The sequence below is a fragment of the Agelaius tricolor genome, unplaced genomic scaffold, assembly GCF_023055355.1.
Source record: "Agelaius tricolor isolate 1412-34295 unplaced genomic scaffold, bAgeTri1.0.p SCAF_2, whole genome shotgun sequence".
NCBI classification, from domain to species: domain Eukaryota; kingdom Metazoa; phylum Chordata; class Aves; order Passeriformes; family Icteridae; genus Agelaius; species Agelaius tricolor.
In genome coordinates this window covers 37,665,419-37,689,877 of record NW_027269262.1, presented here as the reverse complement: position 1 = coordinate 37,689,877, position 24,459 = coordinate 37,665,419, and positions in this window count along the sequence as shown.

Here is a 24,459-nt window from a genome sequence, read left to right as displayed (position 1 = left end):
TTAAAACTCTACTTTACTCAAAAGCTGAAAAAAATTAGTTCAAACATGACTGTCTCGAAGCTCTAGACAGACAGAAGTCAATTTTTGACATACTGATTTTGTTTCTGCTGAGAACAGTACTTCACCAGGAACATACCAAGCAACTTCATCAACAATTACCACCTCCTTTGTATAGAGGTACAAATCACGACCCTGCTCAAAAGATATGTACTTGTATTTCTAATTATCAGTGTCAGCAGCTGTGGGGCAACCAATACCTCTCTTCTTTGCAGAGGTTTGACATGATAGATGTTGGAGAGCTGCTACTGACCAGCAGGCCCACAACTGAAGAGAAAAAGAGGCAAAAGATCAGGATAAAATAGTAAATTCTATATGTATGCATGCTTTTATATGCCTTATTTATTCAAACTGTTAAAAGACACCTTCTAAAAGCCTCAAATGCTGTTTTTAACACAGCTGTCTGCTCATGCAGCTCAGTGACCTTGGTGCACAGTAAAAACCAATATAGTTACTGAAGACTGATTTCAATAACTTTCTGGAAAGAGTCCAAAGCACCTTCTGCAGTCTCTGCATCAAACACAACACAGAAAAAGAAAGGCAGAAAATAGCTAGTCTTAAATCTGGTGTAAGACTTGCACAGTTTTCTACAACAACTTAATTAAAACATATTTTCCATGGGCAGATGTCCTGGTTCCAGCCAGGAAGGGATTAATTTTTTCCAGTGTCCAGGACAGGGCATAGCCAGGACACAGAGGTTATTCTGTACCACCTCACATCACTGCCAGGGCACAGGAAAAAGACTCTCTTCCAGGGAGAAGTGGTTCCTTCCCTGGCACAGGGGGAGCTGTCCAGTATTGTCCATGATTGGTTGAGTTTTCCATGTGAATTTTTCTTTCCTTGCATTCTGTCATTAGGATTGATGCTGTTACTGTTTATTTTCTTGTCCCATTGCTGTTTCCAGTAAATTGTTCTTTTCTCAACCAGTGATCTTTGCCTTTGGGCCTCCAAATCTGCTCTCCATTGAAAAGTGAGGAAGGGGAGGGCAAAAAGGGGGGAACAAGCAGGAGTGTGGTTGTGATGGGAGCACTTAATTGGGGAATACCATTCCTAAACCATGACAAGACTGTCAGGCAACTGCACCCCAGCTACACACTGGAGTTAGCAAAGAGCTACCACATTTCTATTCTTGCATCAAACAGTAAAATGTTTGCTTAACTACAATTTTTTGTAATCAATGGTAGAATTTTACTTCTGAATTGTGGTGTTTTGTCCATTATTGCCAAGGGCTGTATTGCCAAGACACCAATGCTGGTGTTTTGCTTTTTGAAATACTCAATTGCTAAGTATTTGCTAGTTTAAATATAGTTATGTATTCAACTACCAAAGTATTTTATTCTACCACTGGACCCATCAAAGCAAAGAACAAAAAAAAACAACCTATGCCAACCAACACTGGTAATCTATGTAGTAGCCAAGTGTACCAGGATATCAGTTTATACACAGAAAATGAGGATCTTATTCAGAATGCAAATCTCTTGAATCCTTAAGTGTTCCATCAGGAGTCTTGGACTGCACCTCTCTGCACACAATTTAAGCTGCTTTCTGCAGGATACCAAATATGTATTCACTGAGACAGAGCATTACTAAAACAAATATCAAGGCACAAACAAAACCAGACTTTGACCAATGATTGAACAGAGCCAGTTCAGCCTCTTAAGTGATAGAAATGGTCTTGATGTCTTTTCATATCTCATTGGAAACTATTTAAACAACAGCCTTTTCACATCTTTACTCACACAGATCTTCCTGTGAAATATTTACCACCGACCAAGTGGGTTGTATTGCTTATTTGCAATTGGCCAAGTAGTGATTTTTGTCTTCACTGGATGTGCAATGTTTGCAATGAGCTTGAGGTAAAGAAGCTTCTCAAAACTCTAGAGAATAAAATCTGTAAAGATCAAGGTTCACCAGTGTGTTAGCAGGGGGGACAAAGAAAATATATAAAAAAACCCAACAACACAGCTTTTTAAGATTTGAGTCCTGGCTTAAGAGTGAACTCCTTCAGAATGACGGCAAAGGGCACCCTCAGGTCCCTTAAGGGACCAGCAAGACGTTAGAACAGGCCTGAGAGATGTGACAAATCAAGAATTCATTATGACACTGATGTCAGACCCTTCATCAGATGTGCCCATCTAGGAGAAAAGCCAGCTTGGTTACAGATAAAGTCCAAAACCTGTAGTTCATTCCCTTAAAAACTGTTAGAACTACAAAACTAAGTACTCATCATTATACCTGGGGGCTTTCTGTACTGCATTTATTTTAAAAAGCAAACAAAACAAACACCAAGGAAAAAAAATAAAAACACAAGAAAATAGCTTAAGGGGAGCCTGTATTTCTGAATCAAATCACAGCTTTAAATGCTGTAAAAAGGAATTAATTTTTTTCTATATGGCCTTTTAATGAGTTAACAACTTTTCTCTTTTTGTCATCAGACATTTCCTTTTCAGGCTTTCATGAGCCAGAGGGAAAAAGATGTTTCTCAAGCAGAGACAGAATGATGTCTAACCATGTCAGCTGATTGGCAGAATTCTGACAGATGTTAAATACATATTAGCAGGTAGGAGATAGGAATTAGGGGGGGAAACAAAAGTCAGGATCTTCCTGTGGAAGCAATTAAGAAGTACATTGCCGCCAAAACTAACATTTTTTTTTTATCTGTCAGTTTATCACTTCCCTCAAGTTTCCTGTCAAGAGAGACTCTGCTGCACACTTTGCAAATTTGCAGTATGGTTTAGATTTTACTTAAATGGGAAGCAAATGCCTCAAAGAGCTATCTCAGAAAAACAGACAAGATGTCTCTACTCTTTTATTCACGTGGAATCTTGACTATGTCCTTTGACCTTTTGATATGAGGCAGAGAAGAGTAATCTGTGAAGTGAGCGTTGCTGCAAAACTGAGGTCTCCTTGAAATAATCATTGTAACTGCATTGCTGGTTAGACAAGTTTTATCAATTCTGAGTCCATAGCTTCTCTTTTTTCCCACCTTTTCCAAATAATAATGAATAGTAGCTAATTATAAATTGCTACATGCCTTGCACAAAAACAAATTAAAATATCTTAAATAAAAAGTCAAGGATATGCTTAATGACATGCTGTAAGCACAAAATAGCCAAGGCCAGGACTGTCATCATTATTTTGCAGGTATAAGACCTGCAAATATCTTTGATCACATTTGCTCATGCACACTCATCTTTCCCAACAGAAGTATTTTTGAGACCAGCATTTGCTACAAAAACTCAAACATTACTACATTTTCCAACATGGACTCCACTGTTTCACCTTCCAATAATATTAAAACAACATCCTGCCATCCTTCAAGATAAAATAACATAATATTGCTCTTATTTTCCACAACAGTGATAAAAATCTTATTTCTTTGATTCTGTGCTTGTTCCCTTTTATGCTCCAGATAACTCATTAAAACTTAACATGTTCTGTACTCAGTATAAACATAATAGTCCAACTTTTCTTATTTTCCTACCTTCACTGTAGGTTAAAATATTACACAGTTCAACTCCTAAATACACTCCGGGCACCATCTAACTCATTTTTACAACAGTGCCAATGAATCCAAATGCAGCCACACTGCAAATTCAGAATCCTTCCAAACTAGCAAATAAGAAGGGTGTTCTTCCACACACAGTTCTAGACAAAGAGGCAAAGGATCCCAAAACTTGCGTCTTCACCATCATGAAATAACTTTTTTCCAGAATCAACTTAAACAATACCTAGAGGGCACTTGAGATTAAAAATATTTTTTTAATAATTAAAATTATCCACTGAGAGGGAAAGAGAAAATCCAGGTGCTTTAGGAGTAAAAAAACTAAACAAATAGACAAAACAAACAAAAAAAACAACAATCAGCAAGAGTGACAGTCTTTTGTAATGGAAAAGTCTAGACAGAGTGAAGCATTGCTCAAATACTTTTCTGAGTGCTGAAGATGCAACAAAAAAAAAACACAGCCACAAAAAAAAAAAACAACCAAACCCCCAAGGGAAAAAGAAAAATAGATAGTAACCCAGTATTTTACATTCCTTCTAAAACTTTGATATTCTAGAGGCTCTATTTTTCTTGCCCAATTGAAATAAGAAATAAAAGAAGGAATTTTGATTTAGGCACTCTGCATGAAACACCCAACTCAGCTTTGTACACATTAAAGAAAAAAGTAAATATTGAAAATAAAATGTAAATATTGAAAATAAAACTGATAAAAAACACTTATGGGCTAATTACAGGTCTTCTATCACCCTGGAAGGATCACTTGCTGTTTATGTCACCACATTACTGCTCCCACACAAAAGAGCAGCAACTCTTCGAGCCACCACCCAAAGCTGTGGTGGATACATTTCGTAAGAGCAAAATCTGATGAATAGTCAAGTACAGCAACCTGAAAGAAGAGCAGTAATGATGACAATTCAGATGGCAAGGAGACATCACTGGCAGGAAGAAATGTGCCATCATGTCACTTTCCAGCTGGGCTCCTCAGACAGTGATGCTCCCAGATTTTCTCTTGTGTACAAGGTGCCATTGACTTCCCTGATCTAATTGCTCAACCTAAGTAAAAAAGCTGATGGAGTATTCCAGCTTTTCTGTTATACAGGTTATTATTGAAGCATTTCAATATGCTTCCATAACAGTATGTTATTTGTGCTATTCCCGTTTCTTGTGCATCCCCAGATGTAACTATTGTTCTGATAAATCTATTCTGTAACTATAACAAATGGCCCAGTTATGTTAATGGAGGGCACAAAACACGGCCTCTTACTCAAAAGTTGCTGTAAACAGGCCAATACAGCATGTAAAACATCTATAAAACCATAGAATCATGACAGCTGGAAAAGAACTTTAGGTTCATTGAGTCTAACTTAACTCAGCACTACCAAACCCACCACTAAACAATGTCCCCAAGTACCACACAAATATTATTGAAATACTTCCAGGGATGGTGATCCCACCATTCCAATGCCTGACCAATAACCCTTCCAAAAACTCCCCTGGATAAACTATACATTTGAGACATCTTTGGATGATGATATACATTACCCTCCCATAACTTTAACATGGGATTTTTACTTTTCTTCAGCACATCATCCATCAGTCAGTCATAGCAGGTAGCAAAAGTCTTTCATCTTACATGGACAAAGTAAGGTAGCAGCAGTCAGCAAGTTTTGGGCAGAAGAAACTGCTATCAACAACAAGCTGTCTTTTTCTTCTAAAGAAAAACCTGTGAACTACATTGTGTAAACAAAACCCTGACAGAGTTTTGTCATGCCCACAACAGAAACAAAGTGCTAGAGAAGTTCCCAGAGACCATCCAGCCTGTTTTAACGATGGATTATTTATATCTAGAACAGTATGAACCAAATGGCTAGTTCAACCCACTTACAGAAAGTAATCATTTCACATAATTCAGAATATAATTACACAGTATATGTGTGATACTGAGAGGAAAGCAGCAAAGCCTTAACAGAAATGGGGCTTGAGAGTTAGACTAGCAGGTGATATTCTGGGACAGGATTAATGCTTGCATTTCTGGAGGTTGAAGAGAAGAGCTGATAGAGGTGACAGGTATTTTCCATTCCAAAACAGCCCCCCCTTTTTTTTTCTCCTCCAGTGCTGCTCCTTTATTCTCTAACTTACTCATTGAAAAAAACAGAACTTTCTGAGGTGACTAAGAGATCAGTCTGATACTTCTGGCACTCCAGCCTCCTCTTAAGTTCTATCTGGAGTGGGAGGACCAGCTTGGGATGGTGATAAGGAAGACAAGCAGGAGTAGCAAATTAGGTATAGAAAACTAAATGTTCTGCTAAAATACCAAAGTCTATGCACAAAACTTTGTTCAAGGAAAAGCAGAAAATCTACTTACTCTAGAAGGACTCTAAATTCTTGGTTTTATTTTTCATTTACAGGAAACAATCATAGAAGGCAATATGATTTGAAAATACACAGATCAGAAAGCTGCAACTTTTATTTCATAAAGCTGTTAGGGAAAGAGACAAAGGGAAGTAGATTTTCCCTTCTCACAAAATTTTCCCTCATTTTCTCTTCTCACAAAATTTTCCCTCATTTTCCCCATCCCAGTCAAAAATCTACAGCCAGACAAGTCACTTGGATTTATTTCAGCTCTAACACCACTATATGCAACAAAGTAAGAGGCTTGGATTGTCTCAAGAGTTTAGAGATGCACATTAGGATACTAACTTTCCTCAGTGGCATATAGATATCATTGCAGCAAAAACACAAAGCGGGACTGGCTTTGGAGAAGAACCAAACCATCCTACATAGATGGGGCTGCAGATGAACTTTTGTCAGCACCCCCAGAGGGGCGCTCTCACAGCTGCTAAAGAAAATGGATCTCTCCTCATTTTGTGTCACAGAAGAAGCAGCTGTTGAAATACAGCCTATGCCAGGCCAGCCCATCTGCTCAACACTCCTTGCAGAAGGGCACACAGTGAAATACAGAGAGGGAAAGCAGGGGATCCACACAGGCCATCCCTTGCACAGCAGAGGTTACAACAGAGACTCTTGTCCCCAGGGCACAAAGCAGGTCAGAAATCACTTCAGATCCTTTATGGCAAGATGACTATTGCCATACAAGTCATTAGGTTCTTACAGAGATTTTGCTGTCCATGCAACCCCAGACTAAGAGACATTCTCAGCAAATAGCTCTTGTTATACAAGGTAGCATCTGAGCTCAGGTGAGAGCACAGCACATGAAAACATGTTTTTCTGCTGTCATCTTCCCAAGGTGATCTCTACCTCTCACCAGGATCAGCAGGGACATTCATCCAGGGTAAGCAATATTTGAGAAAACCCACCCAGAGCTCTGGATCCTGAGCAGCCTCTCCCCAGCTCCTCCTTCAGGCTCTGCCACCATTCAGCATCTCTCCTGAGGTGTGTAGCAAACATCCACACAGAGCAACTCCATTCTCAGGATACTCCAAGGAGCCAGCTGGGTCCACAGGATGACAGTCCATCCTCCCTCCCAGAAAGGTGACATGGAGTTCACTTTCCCAGTGAGACAAACCGAGATGGTTTTTCCTGGAGATGATTCTGAAGACATGACCTCACACTACAATGAATGACTTTGCACAAGGTGTCATGCAAGCAGTCCAGAGCCTTAGTTTGCAGATGAATGCACTATTGTAAATGAAGAATTAAGTCTCCTGTATACATACAGAATTAATGTTTCCCATTGCCAAGTAGTCCAATAGCTCCTAAACAACCAACATGATTTACTTCATGGAGCTGCCTTTCTTTTTCTCTCATGTCTCTCTCAGAAATGCTGGGGTTCCTTCAAACTTTACTTCTAAAACACACAAACTATATTGTAGGCCAAAACCAATATATTTTTCTCTCCACACCCCCAATAAACTTAATCTCTATCAGATAAAGAGGACTCTTTTCAGAGTCCTATCTTCCAGCATGAGCAATTAATCATCTTAGTAACAGGAGGCTGGAGAAAGTCAAAGAATACATTGCATAAAGGAAAATCCTATATTTTACCACTTCTCCCTTTGGAAAACAAAGGAAAAAAAGCTAAAAAACAAAACCCAAGCCAAACCAATGAACTCAATGTATCAAAGGTTCTCTCAGCTATCAAAATAGCAAAAATGTGCTGAATGATTAATAAATGTGTTCTGTGACCAGAAGGATGAACTGCTAAAAGCAGCTCACATTTTGTGCACCAGTTTTTTAAAAAGTCATATTGAGAAAGAAGGTATTTTTGACCCAGTACACTTACATAAAGATACAACTATTACTTGAATTGATACTGCATATTAAATTATCAAGAACTCCAACCAGCAACCAAAAAAAAACCTCACCCATCATCATTCCTGTTGCACCAGGGAAGCTCACTGAAATAAGCTGTTTGCTAAAAGGCTGTTCAGGGAAGACCATTGTCAGTACTTAATAGCTGACACGGACCATTGAGTAGGCAAAGCATCTATGTTCTGCAGAGTGAAAACTGCTTACCTGGGACAGATCTATTAGGCTGTGCAGCTTCATTGATGGGAATAAAGTTATAGACATGACAGTACCACTGAGGATATTAGTTCATAAGGGAATGAGGCTAAAAGATTACTGTAGTAACAGTGAGACTGTTAAGGCCTGGAAAGTCTATTATTTTTCTCACTCCTGATTTCTTAGCATTGTCTTTCCAGTGCTAATTACCTAATTAAAGGAGCTGTGTGACATTAACAGCACATCTACTTCTTGTGAAGAGCTGAGAAGGCTGAAGATTTGAAACACAGAGTCTCTTGCCATCTTTGGAACAATGACAAAGCAACATCTGCAAAAGAAATAAGACACTCTTTGTTTAACAAGTCCCTAAATTCTCCAAGAACATCAAGTTCATAACCCACTGGCAAACAGAGCACCTGTGATTTACCCCCAGCCTCACAACACCAAGCAAATAGCATTTATAGTGAAGCACAAAGTGCAATAAGAAGAGAAAGGCAACACTTCATGGGGAAACAGGCAATTCCCCTGTCGCTTTGGGTATCGCATGCCGCAGTTCACAGTGTCAGCACACCAGGGCAAGTTTTTAGTTAGCAGCTTGCAAACTACAGCTGGGAAAGTCCTGGGGAGTATATAGTGTTCTCTGCTGGCAGCAGGGGACCAGGAATCCTGGAAGCAAGGTTATTTCACAGCTGTAAAACAACATCAGAACTTGGTGCACTGCTTGGACTTTAAACACGACATTCATTAACTAGAGATCTGCGTGAGACAATTCCATGCAGAGGAAGCATGAAAAGCTTTCCCGTTTGAGAAAATCTCTGGCAGTGTGACTGGGTCAAAAAGTAGGTGATTCTTCTAAAGCAGTTAAATTTTCTAAAACATAAAGCAAACAAAAAAAGCACACCCTGGATCAGGGTTTTACAAGCACTTTACTCCTATCCACTTTGTGCCAAAATGATCAATACCAGATTATTCCTCAAGCTTGGCCTAATTCACCAGATTCTACCAGTGATAGTGAGAGGCTTAATTTTCAGATGTTCAATTAGCATTATCTTGAAAGAATAGATTTTTTTTTTATAATAGGCAAAGCAGTAATTGAGCATTTATAGAGAGCAAATAATGTAATACAGGTGCCCTCATGCATAAAATTGATGTATGTAACTGTTATAATTGCTTTTGAAAATATTGTCCTTAGTGTTGAGAAATTTAGGCAACCATCAAGACAGTTGAACACATTCTTTTAGCCCAACTTACAAACATTAATCTCACTTTATACTCTACCATTCCCTTCTGCTCACAGTCTTCTCTTGCCTTGTCAACAGCCCTTCCAAAGCATTTAGTCAACATTACCCACAAAGTTAGTCAAACAAACAAAATCACAGTACTTGGACAGCTATTGATCCCATGTTAATAATTTTTAGATTGTGCTCAAGAAGCAAGAAACAGTTTTCCTTTGATTGTTCCAGGCTGGTCATATAAAATATTTCCTTGAATTTTTTAAATACTATGTAACTTTTCATTTTGTAATCACAAAAATATTAATTTGAGTACATAAGCAATGGAATAAATAGTCAGTTCACAGCAAAGAACTATACTTTCAGTTTTATACCAATTCAGAGTTATACATTCTGCCTTTATGAATGTCAACTAAAAACTAGAAATCCAATCCTTCCAACAACTTCAGATTAATAATGCTCTTTATCATCAGTATCAAGCTCAGATTCTGGAAAACTAACCACGATTTTCATCGTGCCCCCTAATATTTTTGAAACATATTGCAGTAGCTGATCCTTCACACCAAATGTTTCCAAGCACAGCATCTAAAAGCTGCATTAAAAATAGGCAACTTATCAACTTAGCCATGCTGAAGAATGTTTTCAGAGCAATTATTCACAGAACCCCAAGGAAAATAGCATTTCTCAGACAAAATTCAGATTAACCAGAGACTCTTAGTCCTTAAAGTATGAAGACCTCCAATTTAAAAGACAATCAAGTTGGAGCACACTGATGTCTCAAAAGGTCCAGCTGCAGGTCACCTTAAAAAGCTCCAAAATATTTTGGCCAAGCACAAAAGACTAGGTTTGTCACAGTATTAGTCTGCACTCTATAGGGTAGACAGGGTTTAATCTAGGAGCATATCCAACCATTGAGATCAATAGCTGCATATTTACTCCCAAACTCATCATTCTGAGCATTATAGCAGCTACAGCTGGCTCTAAATTTCACGGCTGAGACTACCAGGCTGCAACATCCACTTTCACAGACGGAAATATTAAGTCACACCAAGCAGGTAATTTGTCTCGGGAGCCAAGGACCTGGCTAGAGGTCCCAAACCCCAAAATCTCTCTGTTCAAGCCGAGGTCTCGGCAGGATAGTTTTTCTGCCTGCGCCATCTGCCGGCCCAATCCCACAACTGTTATTGCTATGTTCAAATGCCAATCGATTTCCCCCGACCCACCGATTGTGACACTTCAGCGGTTCTCAGCCATAAAACAACCTTTCAAAGATCACAGACAGTTTCTGTGAAGATCATAAAAAGCAATAGGAAAAAGGAAATTATCTTCAGGCTTAAATCAGCTGCTAGTGTGCTCTCACCTCAATTGCAAAAGGGTACCTAAACGAAAGGAAATTGAAACCACTTAGTTGAACTATTAAAATAGTAGTGCTTCCTAACCCTAGCCCCTGCCCTCATCCCCAACGAACAAACAAACAAAGAAACAAAAAAAGGAAAGTAATAAAAATAGTATATGGTTTGTGGAAAATATCACTCTTATTTTGCTTTTTCTTGCATTTGAAGCTTATAACTCACATTCATACAATATCAGACAAAATAAAAGCAAGTAAATAAGTCCTCACTGTACCATCGAGCTGATAAACATCAGCCTGTACATACATGGTATCAGCAGCACCAGTAAGTAATGACTGGAGGTCCATAGCAGAAACAGATCACTGGTAGGCTTTCCCCAAACAAAATACTACATATTTCCCCTCTACCTTGCTTTGATTTAAAAAAGAAAAAAAGTTTAAACTTCATCTGTCTTAAAGTGTATAGCAATAAGAACAGCAAAAAATACGCAGTTCATCTTCAGGAAAAGTCACTGAACACAGTAAGCTTCTTCTTTTGTCTTTATCAGGTCATTTACACCCATATCTGTCCTTGCCTATATTTTCCTGGGCTCAAAGTCCTCCCACACTCTTGTCTGCAGTGTCCCTGTCATTTCTCATTGGAAAGAAAAAACCAAAACACTAGACCAGTTCTCTGCCTGCTTCTCTCTGACACATCACAAGATCTCATCACTTCTACTTGGAAGGGACATTAGTTCAAAAGGGACAGCTTCAGAAACAAAGTGAAGCTTCTCAAAATAAAGAAGCTCATATAGACTTTAATATAATTTAGAAAGCATTCATACATCTTGCATGTATCTAAGAGCTTGGTTTCCAACTTCAAGAGAGCAAAAGACGTGGTTCAACTGGATAGCATCAACAGAACCATGACATTTTTTGATACTAGGAAGAAATATAAGGATCTGTTGACTCAGTGAAACACATGGTCACATTCAACACCTTTGGTAGTCTTCTCTGACTCCTAACTAGGCAGAATAAATTAACACAAAATGGCTCTGTCAAGTGCACAAAGACACTTTCCTGTATCTAAAATGAGGGACCCAGAAATGCTTTTGAACTTACAGTAGCAACCCACGCTGTAACAGAACACACTGGGAGGGAGAGTTCAATTCTCCCTCACCTTTGAGCTTCATTTTTCTTATGATGAGAAGCACAGAGAAGAGGTACCATATGCTCTGGCCTAGCCCCTGATCTGGAATAGTTTGGGTCAGAACACACCACAAGACAAGACATTGAACTGTAGCACAACAGTGTGCAAGAAGGAGAACACAGTCACATCACCCAGAAAGATCACACAGCTTTTTGCTGGCACACAGGAAATGCTGGATTCTGAGGGTCAGTGTGCTGCATTGTTTCCTTGCTGGGTACCCAGAGAGAGCTTTGTGAATACTTTCTTCCCTCTCTACAAACCATCCATACCAGCAGCTGATCACAGGGACCAGAACCCCGCTCATGGTAAAGGGACAAAACATAATGCTCATATACAGATGCAAAGCAAAGCTAGTCCAAGCCATCCATAAGAGCTCAAATTTTAAAAGGGTTGCATCTTCCTCTCTTGTTTTGGCCACTGATCCAAGCAAAATACAGAGTTAGATAAATTTCTGGCCCTCTTCAGGAAGGCAACATCCATATTCCTCAAGATCGACATTACAAATGGACTGTTTTTACCTCAGAACGAGGGACTAAATAGTCTTCCTACACACACCAATTGCCACTAAATTACCATGAGATCTACTCCAACCCACACAAAAATCTATTTGTATCCTCACTGCAGTTTTGGCAGTACATCAATTACTTTGACAACCTTCACAACTGTAAGAATATGTATAAACCTTGATCCAAGGATGAAATACTGCTTTCATTAGCTTAAAATAGCACTAGATAAGCAAACCTGCCAGCCATATTAGAACATTTTGCTGTTCTATTATGTTCTAGGGGAATCATCTCCTACCTTTTATCTCTGTTTTTCTTGTAGTTTGCAGCAATACACCAGAGAACACAAAAGCCCAAGACCTGCAGTGGCCTTCTGGTGCCAGCCATGCTAACTACTCACTCCAAAAGGCTTTTATTCAAATTTAGCAGCTTACAAACATTCTCTGACCATTTGTTATGTGATCTCTTGTTTGGAACAGTTTTAAAAGGCAGGTAAATGCAGACAGATAATCACAGGTTAAGCCTGTACCCTACCATCATGTCTGAAGAACACCCTGCTGATCTGTAAAGAGACAGAATCAGTGTCACAAAGATGCTCCCTTATGGATGCAGGGGAGCAGGAGAGGAGGCACCACATACCTCTCCATTTTGACTATTAGTGATTATTTCTGATGCTTCTCTAGTTTGAAATACTCAATGAATGAATACATGTCCTTGCTCATCCTATCTGTGCAGCCCAGTAATTTGATTCCCTACAAAAAGCAATGCTGTCTTAAGGATTCTCAAAATAATACATGACAAACTACACATTCACTAGTAGATGTGCCCTTAGAGTGCAGCTCACTGTTTGGCTTCACAGCTTCTACCCACTGCCACCTTTTCCAAACTTTCCAAAATTATCCCTACTAAAATCAAAGCTGCTGCTCTACCAGTCACAACCCTGCAGCTCCTACTGTCCTGAAAAGGTTCCCCCTGCTGTAAGGAGCAGCAAACCTTCAGAGCAGAGTGACACACAGCTCTTCAGCTTTCCAGATTTAGAAACAATTATCTAAACAGGCTGAGGTATGAGTCTCTGTTTTCATCTCTGCTTCTTCATCATCATGTTGTCCAGGTATTTCTTTTTCCCTCCCTCTCCAGCCTTTTATGTTGCCAGCACTCTTCCTTCCTTCAAAGTAGGCCTGCCTAGAGTGTATCATAGCTAGCTGTTAAGTGACAAAATAAGAGGGTCAATCAAGAGTTGAGGATCACAGGAAGTGGAAAATTTCTCCCTCAGACATTTTCATACAATCCAATTTGGAAGTCAGGCAAATATAGTAACACAAAATTGCATTGAAAATAGTTCATCTGCTTGGTTTTTAATGACTTGTGCAGAATTTTAAAAACAAAAAAAAAGAAATTTTAAAAAGCTTTTATACCTCTATCTATTGCTATTACATCTTGAACATAGTAAAAAAAGTTTATCACTGGCACTGCAGTAAGACTGTTAAATACCACCACCAGAAGAATGCACAAAGTACATATCAAAGATGATGCAAAAATAAAAGATAAATGGAATGAAAGAGGCCACAGCAGAAAAGAAGGGGAAAATATTAGTGGCAGTTCCTGTGATACAGAAGTATTTCATTAAACAGTTTAAAAAACTAGTGTTGTGCAAAACTGTGCAATTATGCCACAGAGTAGGAAAGATCTCACTAGAAATTCACAGGCTTTGCTTGCTAGGCTTGAGCAGCCAGAAAGAACTTTTATCTCCATGCACTTTGAGTCAATATTGCTACACAAGATAACACCTTCAAACCTTTTTAATTAGTTCCAAATGCAATTCTGCACACATCTAGAAATTAGGAACAAGAAGAATGTATTTTTCCCTACAGTCTTGAAAGAAGAAAACAATTTTGTAAAGTTCATCTTTTAGTACAAGAGACATGGTCTCACCTAACCTCCACTGGTCTCAGGAAGAAGATAGTCAGTTTTCCTCCTCATAAAAATCAAGAAATAAGAAAACTTATAGAAAAGAAAAAAAATAGTAGGTCTAGATGGATTGAAGTTACGCTAAAACATTAGCAGTCACTCATTATTTTATATAGATATTCAGATTATTACAGCATAACAAGCCTTCTGCCAGTGTTCCTGTCATTATGGTTTCACTAGAACACAACATCCATCCTGGATGTGGTCCTATTCCCAGCAAGCTTTTTTGCCTGTTGGAGGGTGTCCCTACCCATGGCAGGGGGATTGGAGCTAGATGATCTTTAAGGTCCTTTCCAACCCAAACCATTCTATGGTTCTGTGAAGGATGACAATAAACATTAACAGCTGCCTCTTTCACTTGCCAGTCCATCAAAAAGAGGCAATGTTCCAACTGGAAAGACTTGCACAGATATATTGTGGAGCATGTGAAAGCACAAAAGGCGGTATGGTAACTTTACTTTAGATATTTCCTGTACTGTAGGGTCTACTTGACAATACAGAAGCCTGTTCACAAAATAAAATCCTTAACTTTATTGGGTTTTTAGGGAGTACCTAAGTTTTGAAACCTTCCTCCCTGGCTCTTTTTCCTTTCCCTACTAATGTAAATCAACAGAATTAACTTAAGGCTAAACTAGCTGGGGGGTAGGGGTGGGGATATGGAATTCTATTAGATTGCCATTTGCATGCATCTCTAATTTTCTTTGAATACATATGTATATATTTACATGTGTGTATTTTCCCACAGAGATGGAACAGCCCAATTTTTGTGAGCACTCTAGAGAAGATTCAATGCCTTCTAGCACCTACAACTCACAGAGATACTATCAACCAGCTAGAGTTTCTATACAAGTGGATAATACAAATATGAAAACACTACTTCAATACAGAAGTTTTCAAAGTCAGCAATCTAATTTAACATTGCTCCTATCCCATCCATGGCTGTCCATGCATGTCTACCATCCTCTTCAGCTCTGTAAACACACTAGCAGAAAAGCACTTTCCACTGGGAATATTATAGTAACAGTTTCTTCAATTCTCAGTTTGCACAGAAATTTCAAACAGCCATAGATGATACATGTTTTCAGTGATAACCAGTGAAAAGTCTTGAACTCAAATATCTCTAAAGGAAAAAAAATCTCCTGTACCCTGTTAAGTGATTTTACAGCAGAAACAGAATTAATCTCATGAAGTGCAAGCTTTGCCACTTCTAACATGTAGTCTTATGTCCTCCTCCCATCCCAAAGCCTGTTTGCTCTTTGCCATCTTAGCCTGTTTTAAATCCAGAAGAATAAAGTAGTAACTCACTTGAGTTATGATCCACAAATGTTGTAATACAAGTGATCCATATCCAGCCTACAAAACCAGAAGGGAACAGCAGTTAATAGTAGCTTTAAGACTCAAAAATTCACATTACAGGCTGAGAAGCTTATTTAGCACAGTGCTTTTCCTTTGAGGTTGAAGTACTCTGTCTGCGGGAAGTAACTGTCCTGTCTGGGTACCTCAGAAACTTAAAATGCCCTGAATCCATGTCACTTCATGGAAACTAAAAAATAAAATAAATATTTCTGGGACATTTCTATTGCTTGTGCACCACCAGTCAAGTGTTAAGCCTCTATAAAACCAGTCTACAGCTCTATTTGCAGTAAAGTAGTGCCAAAAACCAGATACAGCTCTGGAAGGGAGATGACCTACTAACCAGCATCCATCATGGGTGACAGTACAAAGTGCTGCCATTAGCAGCCAGCACAGTGCTCAGAGTGCTCTGCTCTTGGAGTGTCCCCAGGACATTTCATGCCAGAGCCAGTACAGAACTGCAGCATTCTATTGCAGCAGCTCTGATTGTGCATTATCTTTTGGAGCAATATTATTTCCATACAGATACCTTTTCATATCACGCCAGAAAAAGGAAGAATATGATGTGGCAATAGATTCACAGACTCTTCTGTAGTTAGGAAGAGCAGATGGGGAGCAGCTTTCCTGACAACAGTAAACCTGCTTGGGAAGGGATCTCACAGTAGGTGCAGTTTGGCCACTACACCACAAGCGGATGTCCTCTCCCAGTTAATCCTGTGACACATCAACCAACAAAAAATTTCCCAAGATTTAGGAAGATTAATGGTAGCAAAGCAAGCATGGGACATATGGTAGTAATTAACCATGGTGAGCAATATCCTTTCCTCTTCATTCATTAAGTCATTAATTCAGATATCTTTGCTCAAGGAACAGAAACACAGTATAAGCAACATACAAAGCTCTTTTCTGCTAAAAGTTGTCAAATTTGAAATAATATTTTTGAAATACCAACGATCTTAGAACACCACAGAACACTGAATAAATCGCTAGACATCTGAATGTTTCATAAGCTATTAAGAAAGCAAAAGACTCTTTCACAAATAAGCTTTCAGTAAGCTTTGAAACAAGTTCCAAAATCATTAATACATGGGAAATTTATCTATGCTCATTCATTCCTATTCAATTACTCAGAATTCAGGAGCTGCCTCAAGAAAAAAAATTCTCCAGCAGAAAAACTCCACAGCAAAACTCTGTGCTGGGTTTTGATCTGCATGCTCTATGTGTTTGGATTGCTGGGTGACAAGTACAGCACTTAGGTCATACAATACAGCAAGTTCTACATGTCAGACTGATGCTCAATCAAGTTTTCAGTAAAAGTCTATGAGTTCCTTAAAAAACAAACACAGACAGACATTAATGCCTCCCACCAAGAAAGCACTGGTGTTCTGCAATCAAAGAAAATTAGCTGCACCATGAAAGATTAATTTTATATACTTGCAGTGCTTTCTGCAGGTATTGTAGCTTTGAAACATTGATACTCAGTTGGAAGCAATTTGACAAGTCACGAGAAGGCAAAAAAGGAGCTATAAACCAAGCATGGTAATCTGTTGATAAAATAGGTAATAGCTGCTCTGCTGGATATTAATAAACTTAGCAGCACATCATCTTTCATCCAAAGGATCTTCAGTCAGCTGCAGGCAAACTGTAATCCAGACCTCAGGATCAAATTACACACACAAATCACATGTGCATACGTGCAGACCCCTCCTTCATTAAACTACAACTGCTGAAACAGTCACAAGCATAGCAACTGCTTAATGGCATTAAGCATTAATGGCACTCTTTCCCTGCACAGTCAATCCACAGACTTTCTGCAGCAGCAGCCAAATTCACCCCACGTTCACCCAGCAGGATGAGAGCCTTGCTGTTTAAATGGCTTAGAGTGAGTCAGAAAATAATCTGTCCAGTTACAGTTATGCTCCAAATATAGCACCAGGCTCATTCCCAAACATTTCAGCAAGAGATGGGCCAGGTGTCTTCCAAGTCTCATCTGCATCAAAAAGCCATAACTAATTGGTATTTATCATATCCATTTCATTTTGTTCCAGCTGCAGGGACAGACAGAGCAAACCAAGGAGACACAGTTCCACCCAGCAGCAACATTCTCTCCGACTGCAGGAGGGCCCTGGTATCTTAATAGATACAGGTGGCTCTGCAAGTCAGTAAATAAGGAGCATATTGACCATATTATTTCAATAGTAAAGGTCTGATTTGATCTTACCCGTCTAGAACATGGCCACATTCAAACCTTCTCAGTACTTTTAACTAAGTTAGATGCAGTTACTTTCTTGCCCCATAGAGGTATCACAAATGCAGTATTTTAACAGTTTAAAAGTCTCCCACCTGACTTTGAACAAATCCAATGAGGTCACATGTCAGAGCACTTGATTTTTATTATTTTTTGGTTTTATTCACTATTTAGAAGCTTGTGAGTCTATTTAGATACTTGGGCAAGAAAAAAAAACACATGACATTTGAAAACTCAACCTACCAGAGGGAACACTGAAATGGAAGTCAGTCAACATGATACTGAAAAGAAATATTTTCAAAACCCGATTCCAACAGGTCAGAATTAATGGAGGAAATCACCTACAATTAAATAACTATAAATAAGCACTCCCCTGAAGAAAGTCTAAGTCAAGACACCAAGACTGCATACTAGGGTGAAGAAAAAGATTTGCAGGTTTTCTGGGTTTTAAAACAGAAATAGATGTATTGAAAACATTTATCAAGCATAAAACCTAATCAAAGAGCTGTTGTCAGACTTTTGCTCTCTGAGCAATCAGAATAAATCAAATGTAGCAACCAAAAAGCTCTCCTGAACTCACTTAATTCCAATTATGTTCTTCTCTTTCTTTTTGACAGAATATCACTGAAGAAAACATCTAATTTTTTCAAGAAAAATCTTAAGGACTAGCTGACAAAAATAAAAGACCTTCATTGCTGTAAATCAATACATAAAACTTATTGAAATCCAAGCTCAAGGTGTACAGAAGTATCAACTTTTATACCTATGAGGACCAACAACACATAAAAGTAGATAAGGCATAAACTCAGGGACAAAAGCAGAGTTTTACACTCAATTGAGCAAACTCACTGTAATTTATTGAGCCAAGGAATGAGAGCTTTAAAAAAAAGTAATCAAACATACTGTTGAGATACAAATACAATATTCTTTCCTCAACAGTTGAATATCTTTATTATGTTCTGGGGGGAAAAAAAGAGGCTAACACTAAGTAAGTGAGTCAAACTCTGCATGTACTCATGAGAAGGGGCTGGGTGGTCCAGCATATGACAGCATGCCCCACTGTGTGCAGCAGGTCAACAGTGGGAAAATAACCCTCTTGCTTGCTCTGCCATCAACATGACCAATGCAACCAACACTTGGGAAATCCCAAGGTCAACGACAGTGCACTACCTAACTGTTATTTAGAGTAAATTTCCTATTCTTCCAATGCTCTCCAGACAATTCATCAGCATGGCTTATATGAAAGATGATTCCTTTGCTTGCCAGGAAATAAAGAGCACATGTACTCAATAGGTATCTCAGATGGAATCACAGGTATTCCAAGCAATAAATTCCAGGGTAGCATGCCAGCTCTGATAGAAAAGCAGTTTCCTGCAGGTCTTGCAACTGAGACACAATAAAAACAAATTTCCCCACAGAGACTCATAAAAGCCAGCCCTCCCAAACCTTGTATCTTTTATCTTTTTAATCACAAGATGAACTTTCAGAAAAAACCCTCAATTTTTGGTTTAATGTTTTGAAGCTCAGAGTAAGGCAGTGTGGTGTATCTTGGTCTTGTACAAGACTGAACACAATTCAGCATTTACAGGTTTGGTAGAATTCAGCGCTGCTCAGGGGAGCATTTCACTTTAGCACCTACTAGTGATTCTGAAAGACTGGCAAGATGTCATGATCCAGATCACTGCTCAGGCTATGCACCTTGAAATTGCCAAAATGGTATGACCTCCCCTTCTTTAGCCTGATTTCAAGGTTCTTCTGTATTCAGAGACTGATAGGTGGTACCATTCTTATACATAAAGGCTTGTGGATGGATCATTGCCCATTGAACCTTGACAATTCTGCTGCACCACTCTACCAGAATGCTGGGACTAGAAATCAGAATTTCTATCATACAAATATCAACAAAGCTCAATAACTAACAATCTGTGCCCTTCTCAGCCTTGCAGCTTTGTTTTCTGCACCCTTCAGACAGAACAGGTAGTGAGGAAATATCAATTTAATGACAAATCTCTCAGAGAAAGTAGAATGAGCCCCATTCTCTAAGACCAGCACTGTAGCCACTGAGGCATGCCCTGTGTTCCCATCTGCTGAGAACTCCTGCCCTAGAAGAAAGTCTTTCACTAGCAGTTAATTTACTTGCCTTGGACTTTGCTCTGTCAAAGTATTTTCTTCCCACAAAGGAAAATATCACAAAACTGCTCATTAAAAAGAAACTGAGAAAAAAGATATTTGCTTCTGCTCTTCTCACTCTGAAGCTCTGCCTGCTTCATTGGGATACTGCCATTGGGGAATGCCATGTTTTAATACTGAAGCCAATGCTGAAATGTCACATACTCCCTTGGCAGTGACAACTGCAAATGCAAAAAGGGCCAAATCTGTGCTGACATTTTGTGTCCTATTCACACATTTATACACCTCATTTGCTGAACTTACTGTTTGCATTCTTTCAAAATGAGACTGTAAAGAGCTTTTTTTTTTTTATTTGGGGAAAATGGAATTTAAACAGAAATACATGCAGTTGACTCAAGAGGAAAAAAAAGTAGAAAGAGCCTATTCTCAAAATTAGAAGACTACTTAACTGCTTTTAAACTTCTTGGCTTATAAATTTCCCCCTAAGACTAAGTCAAAACCAGTATCAACATTCCTGTCAAGTCACATATTTTATGAAAGCAAATAGTTACTTAATATCACACTATCACTGCCCATGAAAATAGATAAAAAGCCATTTGTCACCAAAGGTAGTCCTTAGATTGTACCCTATACTGGCACTGGAGAGTCTGTAAACTCACAGGATGCTGATATCTTGTGATAGTGCCTGGCACACCAAAGTTCTAACATTGTCTCTTTGCCAGAGGCAGAAAGATCTACACTTTGACTGAAACTGAGCAAGAACTTGAACCTGTGTATCCTAAATCCCAACAGCCAATCACCAGACTTCTGTTTCCATCTCTATTGCTTGAAATCTCTATTCTTCATGCCTTCTCAATATAACCTGTTATTCTACTCAGATCAAGCCTAACTTCAAGATCTCAGGAATAAATATAGTATCTTCTACCTCATGGTTATAAAGAAGATGCCACGATTTTCTCAGATGAGCACAGTGAAAGGAGAAGGACAATAGTCACTAGTTGAGACACTGCAAAATACTGCTAGCTATAAAAGGGAATAAAGGTTCACAGTGAGCATGGATAAGCACTGGAACAGATTGTCCTGAGAGGTCTGGGGATCTACATTCTTGGAGCTATTTAAAATTCAGCAGGGCAAGGCCTAAGTACCCTGACTTAGTTCTGAAGCTAGTTCAGCCCCTATTTCAAGCAGGGACTAGATGGTGTTCATTGGCTCCTTATCATTCCATAATTCAAGATTTATGGTCTTTACTTTTAAATATGGCTGCCCAATATTATTCTCTAGATAAAGCTAGACAAGTTATTACTTTGTGCTGACATGTGCTGAGAATGACTCTACATCCAGCAGGCAGGAAGAAAACCAAGGCAATTCCCATTCAGGGACTCACATTCTGGTGTGCTCATGAACCAGAGCAATGAGAGTAGTGACAGCTGTCCCACAAACAGGTGGAAGAAACAGAGCAATGCCTTATGTCAAGCAAAAGCCCTTTATGTAAACAGTTGTTGGAAAATGCATCCTGTCACTGTAGCCTCAGCTTTGTAGCTGGTATCAAAAGGATTTTTTTCTTCCCCTGCAGATCCATTGTCTAAAGCCAGGTTGTTTCCTTCCATGTCAGCCACACATGAGTAGCTTACATTCCAGTCATGAGTTATCACACAGAATATGAAGAACAGCCTGCACCATCTACTCCACCTTTCTTTAGGTTAACTGCACCTACCAAACTGTTTTTAAAAAATTCAACTTGCTCAGTGTCCCTTGATTTTTGTAATAAGCTTCAAACAATAGCTTTTGTTTGAAAGCCAGTTAGAGAGTAGGGTCATTCTTAATTTGGTAAGAATTTAATTATTTCAAGAGACTCAAAAATGGAAAACAGAAGAAATTATGGAACTGCCTATTGCAACAAAGATCTTCCATGTCTTCTAAACGCAGTCTATCTGTTCTACACTACCTGGGATGATACTAAATACTTTATATCCCCAGAGTATCATCTGATTTTGGCAAACAAAAGACCTCTTTTTCATTAATTAAAAACAAAGAAGCTGAACTAAACTTATTTTCTAGTAGCAGAGGTCCTAGATCTTAAAAAGAGCTATTGGGATACTGTGTCATCATCTATTTAGAGCAATATTCAGGCAACTGGAAACCATGTCCTGAGGGAATAACGAAATTGCCTGAAAAACTCACTTATCTAAGTTAGTAAGAAATACATCTATTAATGGATTTAGTCATCAGAATTAAACATTAATCCAGAATTTCAGTGAAGTATGAAAAAAAACCCTGAGTTTACATTTGCATCCAGCTAACATTTATCCTATTTAACATAGTATTAGTTCACTCTTCCTCTTCGTTTCAATGAAGAAAATTGTTTACTGATAAAAACTTACTTATAAAAATGTATCTCTCTCTCATCCTACCCTAGACCAACTTACTTCTTGTGAAAGTCTAGGCACTTCAATACATTTCTTGTCTCATTAGAAAGTAATGCACACCTAGCAGTCACAGCAAGCCCCCTTCTCCCACAAAACTCCCATGACTCTTTCAGGGCTTTCTTCCTGTCCTTCTACTTTTTAAGAAAGTGTTCTAACAGCACTCTGCTGGAAGAAAAGAGAGACTTGCCTGCCCTCTGTAGAAAGAAATATCAGTATCAAGAAAGTAACGAACACGCAGGAGACCAGTTTTGAACCTCAAGAACAAGTGACCACAAAAAGAGAAGCCAGAGCTCCAGACCACATTCTTAAGAGGGTATTGCTCCCCTGCTCCCTGGCCCTTGCTGCGTTTGGAAGGGCTAACTAAATATCAGGTGACACTTATCTTGCCCTGTGCCCACATTCACAGCAACACACAGAAGGTTCAAATAAAGAAGAAACAGTTATCCCTTGCCTCTACACAATAATTAATGTCTTTAAATGAGTAAATGATGAAGGCTGATATTTAACTCCCTCTTCTGCTGACAAAAAGCACACCTTCTCCTGTGTGAGGCAAACAAAGAATAGTATTACAGACTATTTTTGTTGTCATCTCATTGCATAAGTTCCATACTGTTTTCTTTATCACAAACATTTCATACCTTCTTGGTGTTTCTCATGGGCAGCTCCTCAGAGCACTGACTCTTTCTTCTTCACAAAGCAGCCAACTGACTCCAGTTGCCTTCTCAAGAGGCCAACCCACTCTTTTATAGCACTCTTCTTCTCATTGATTACAGCTGTGGCCTGTTAAAGTCAGGCCTGTTCCTAATCTTTGATAATTGGCCCAGCTGCAACTCCTTAGTATAGAAAGTAATCTTACCCCTATCTTTATTTTCTTATATTCTATCCCCCTACAATTTTTCTGACCATTTTTGGCATGTAAACCCAAACCCAGACACAACAGGTATAATATGAGACTGAACTTTTGTGGTAGTAAGACATTTTACATAGGATATAAATTGAGCTCCCAGAAAAACCAGAGGCAAGCAAGATCTTCTGTTTAAGGCAGACCCTGACATGAAGAGTTAGGGAAAAAAAAAAAGTAGACTTCCTATAAAAACCCAAGTTCAAGTCTGAAAAAGTCAAAACGCAGAGAAAAGCAACAGGCCTATAACATTTTGAGTTCAATACTGGAGAGGAGGTGAAGGAAAGGATTGTCTCACCCCTTCTTAGCCATCAAAAAGCCCCATAATGTGGATGCCTGATCCCTTTTTCACACACAGCTGCAGAACCAGTAATATTATAGACCACCATGGCAAAGACTTTTCAAGAAAAAATTTATGGTAGCAAGACAGACATTCTTTATCCAGTCAGGATTAAGAGAGTTCATCGTTCATTTCTCCACAGATAGGAAAGGAAGAGGGAAAAAAAAAAATCAGCTGCCAGAGCTCTGAACACAGCACTGTTTCCCTCATCTAGAGGTCTTTGGATTTGGAAAAGCTCATCCAACAGACTACTTCACCAGCTTCTGACAGACTCAGGAATTTATGTTAGCAGTATTTCCACGACCAACTTCTGTTAGCCAAAGAGATAATAAACATCATATCATTTCCTAAGGCAAAGGGAAAATGAAATCAATACTTACATCTGTGAAAGTATTATCATTTCTATGGAGAATCAGCTGCTGGTGGCCATCGGCTGCTCACCACTGCTGTTCAACAAACAGTTCATTACCCAGTAATAGGACAGAGAACAAAGATGTTATTCCTAATGACTTCCAATCCTCATTTCCATGAGCTACTTGTGAAAGGCCTATAACAGATAACCAAGAAAAAGAATCTTTGTTGTGAAATTTTATGTACAAATCCATCAAATACAATTTTGAAATGAATGCAAGAATAGTCAATTTCTGAAATAGAAAATAGGTGAAACCTTCTGCACACCATCTTGCTCTAAGGTGGTATAGCACTAAAATGTGTAATTTCTCTACTCAAGGAAGATATCACACATGGAAGACCGCACTCACATCTGCATAATTGCTCATTTGTAATAAGGCT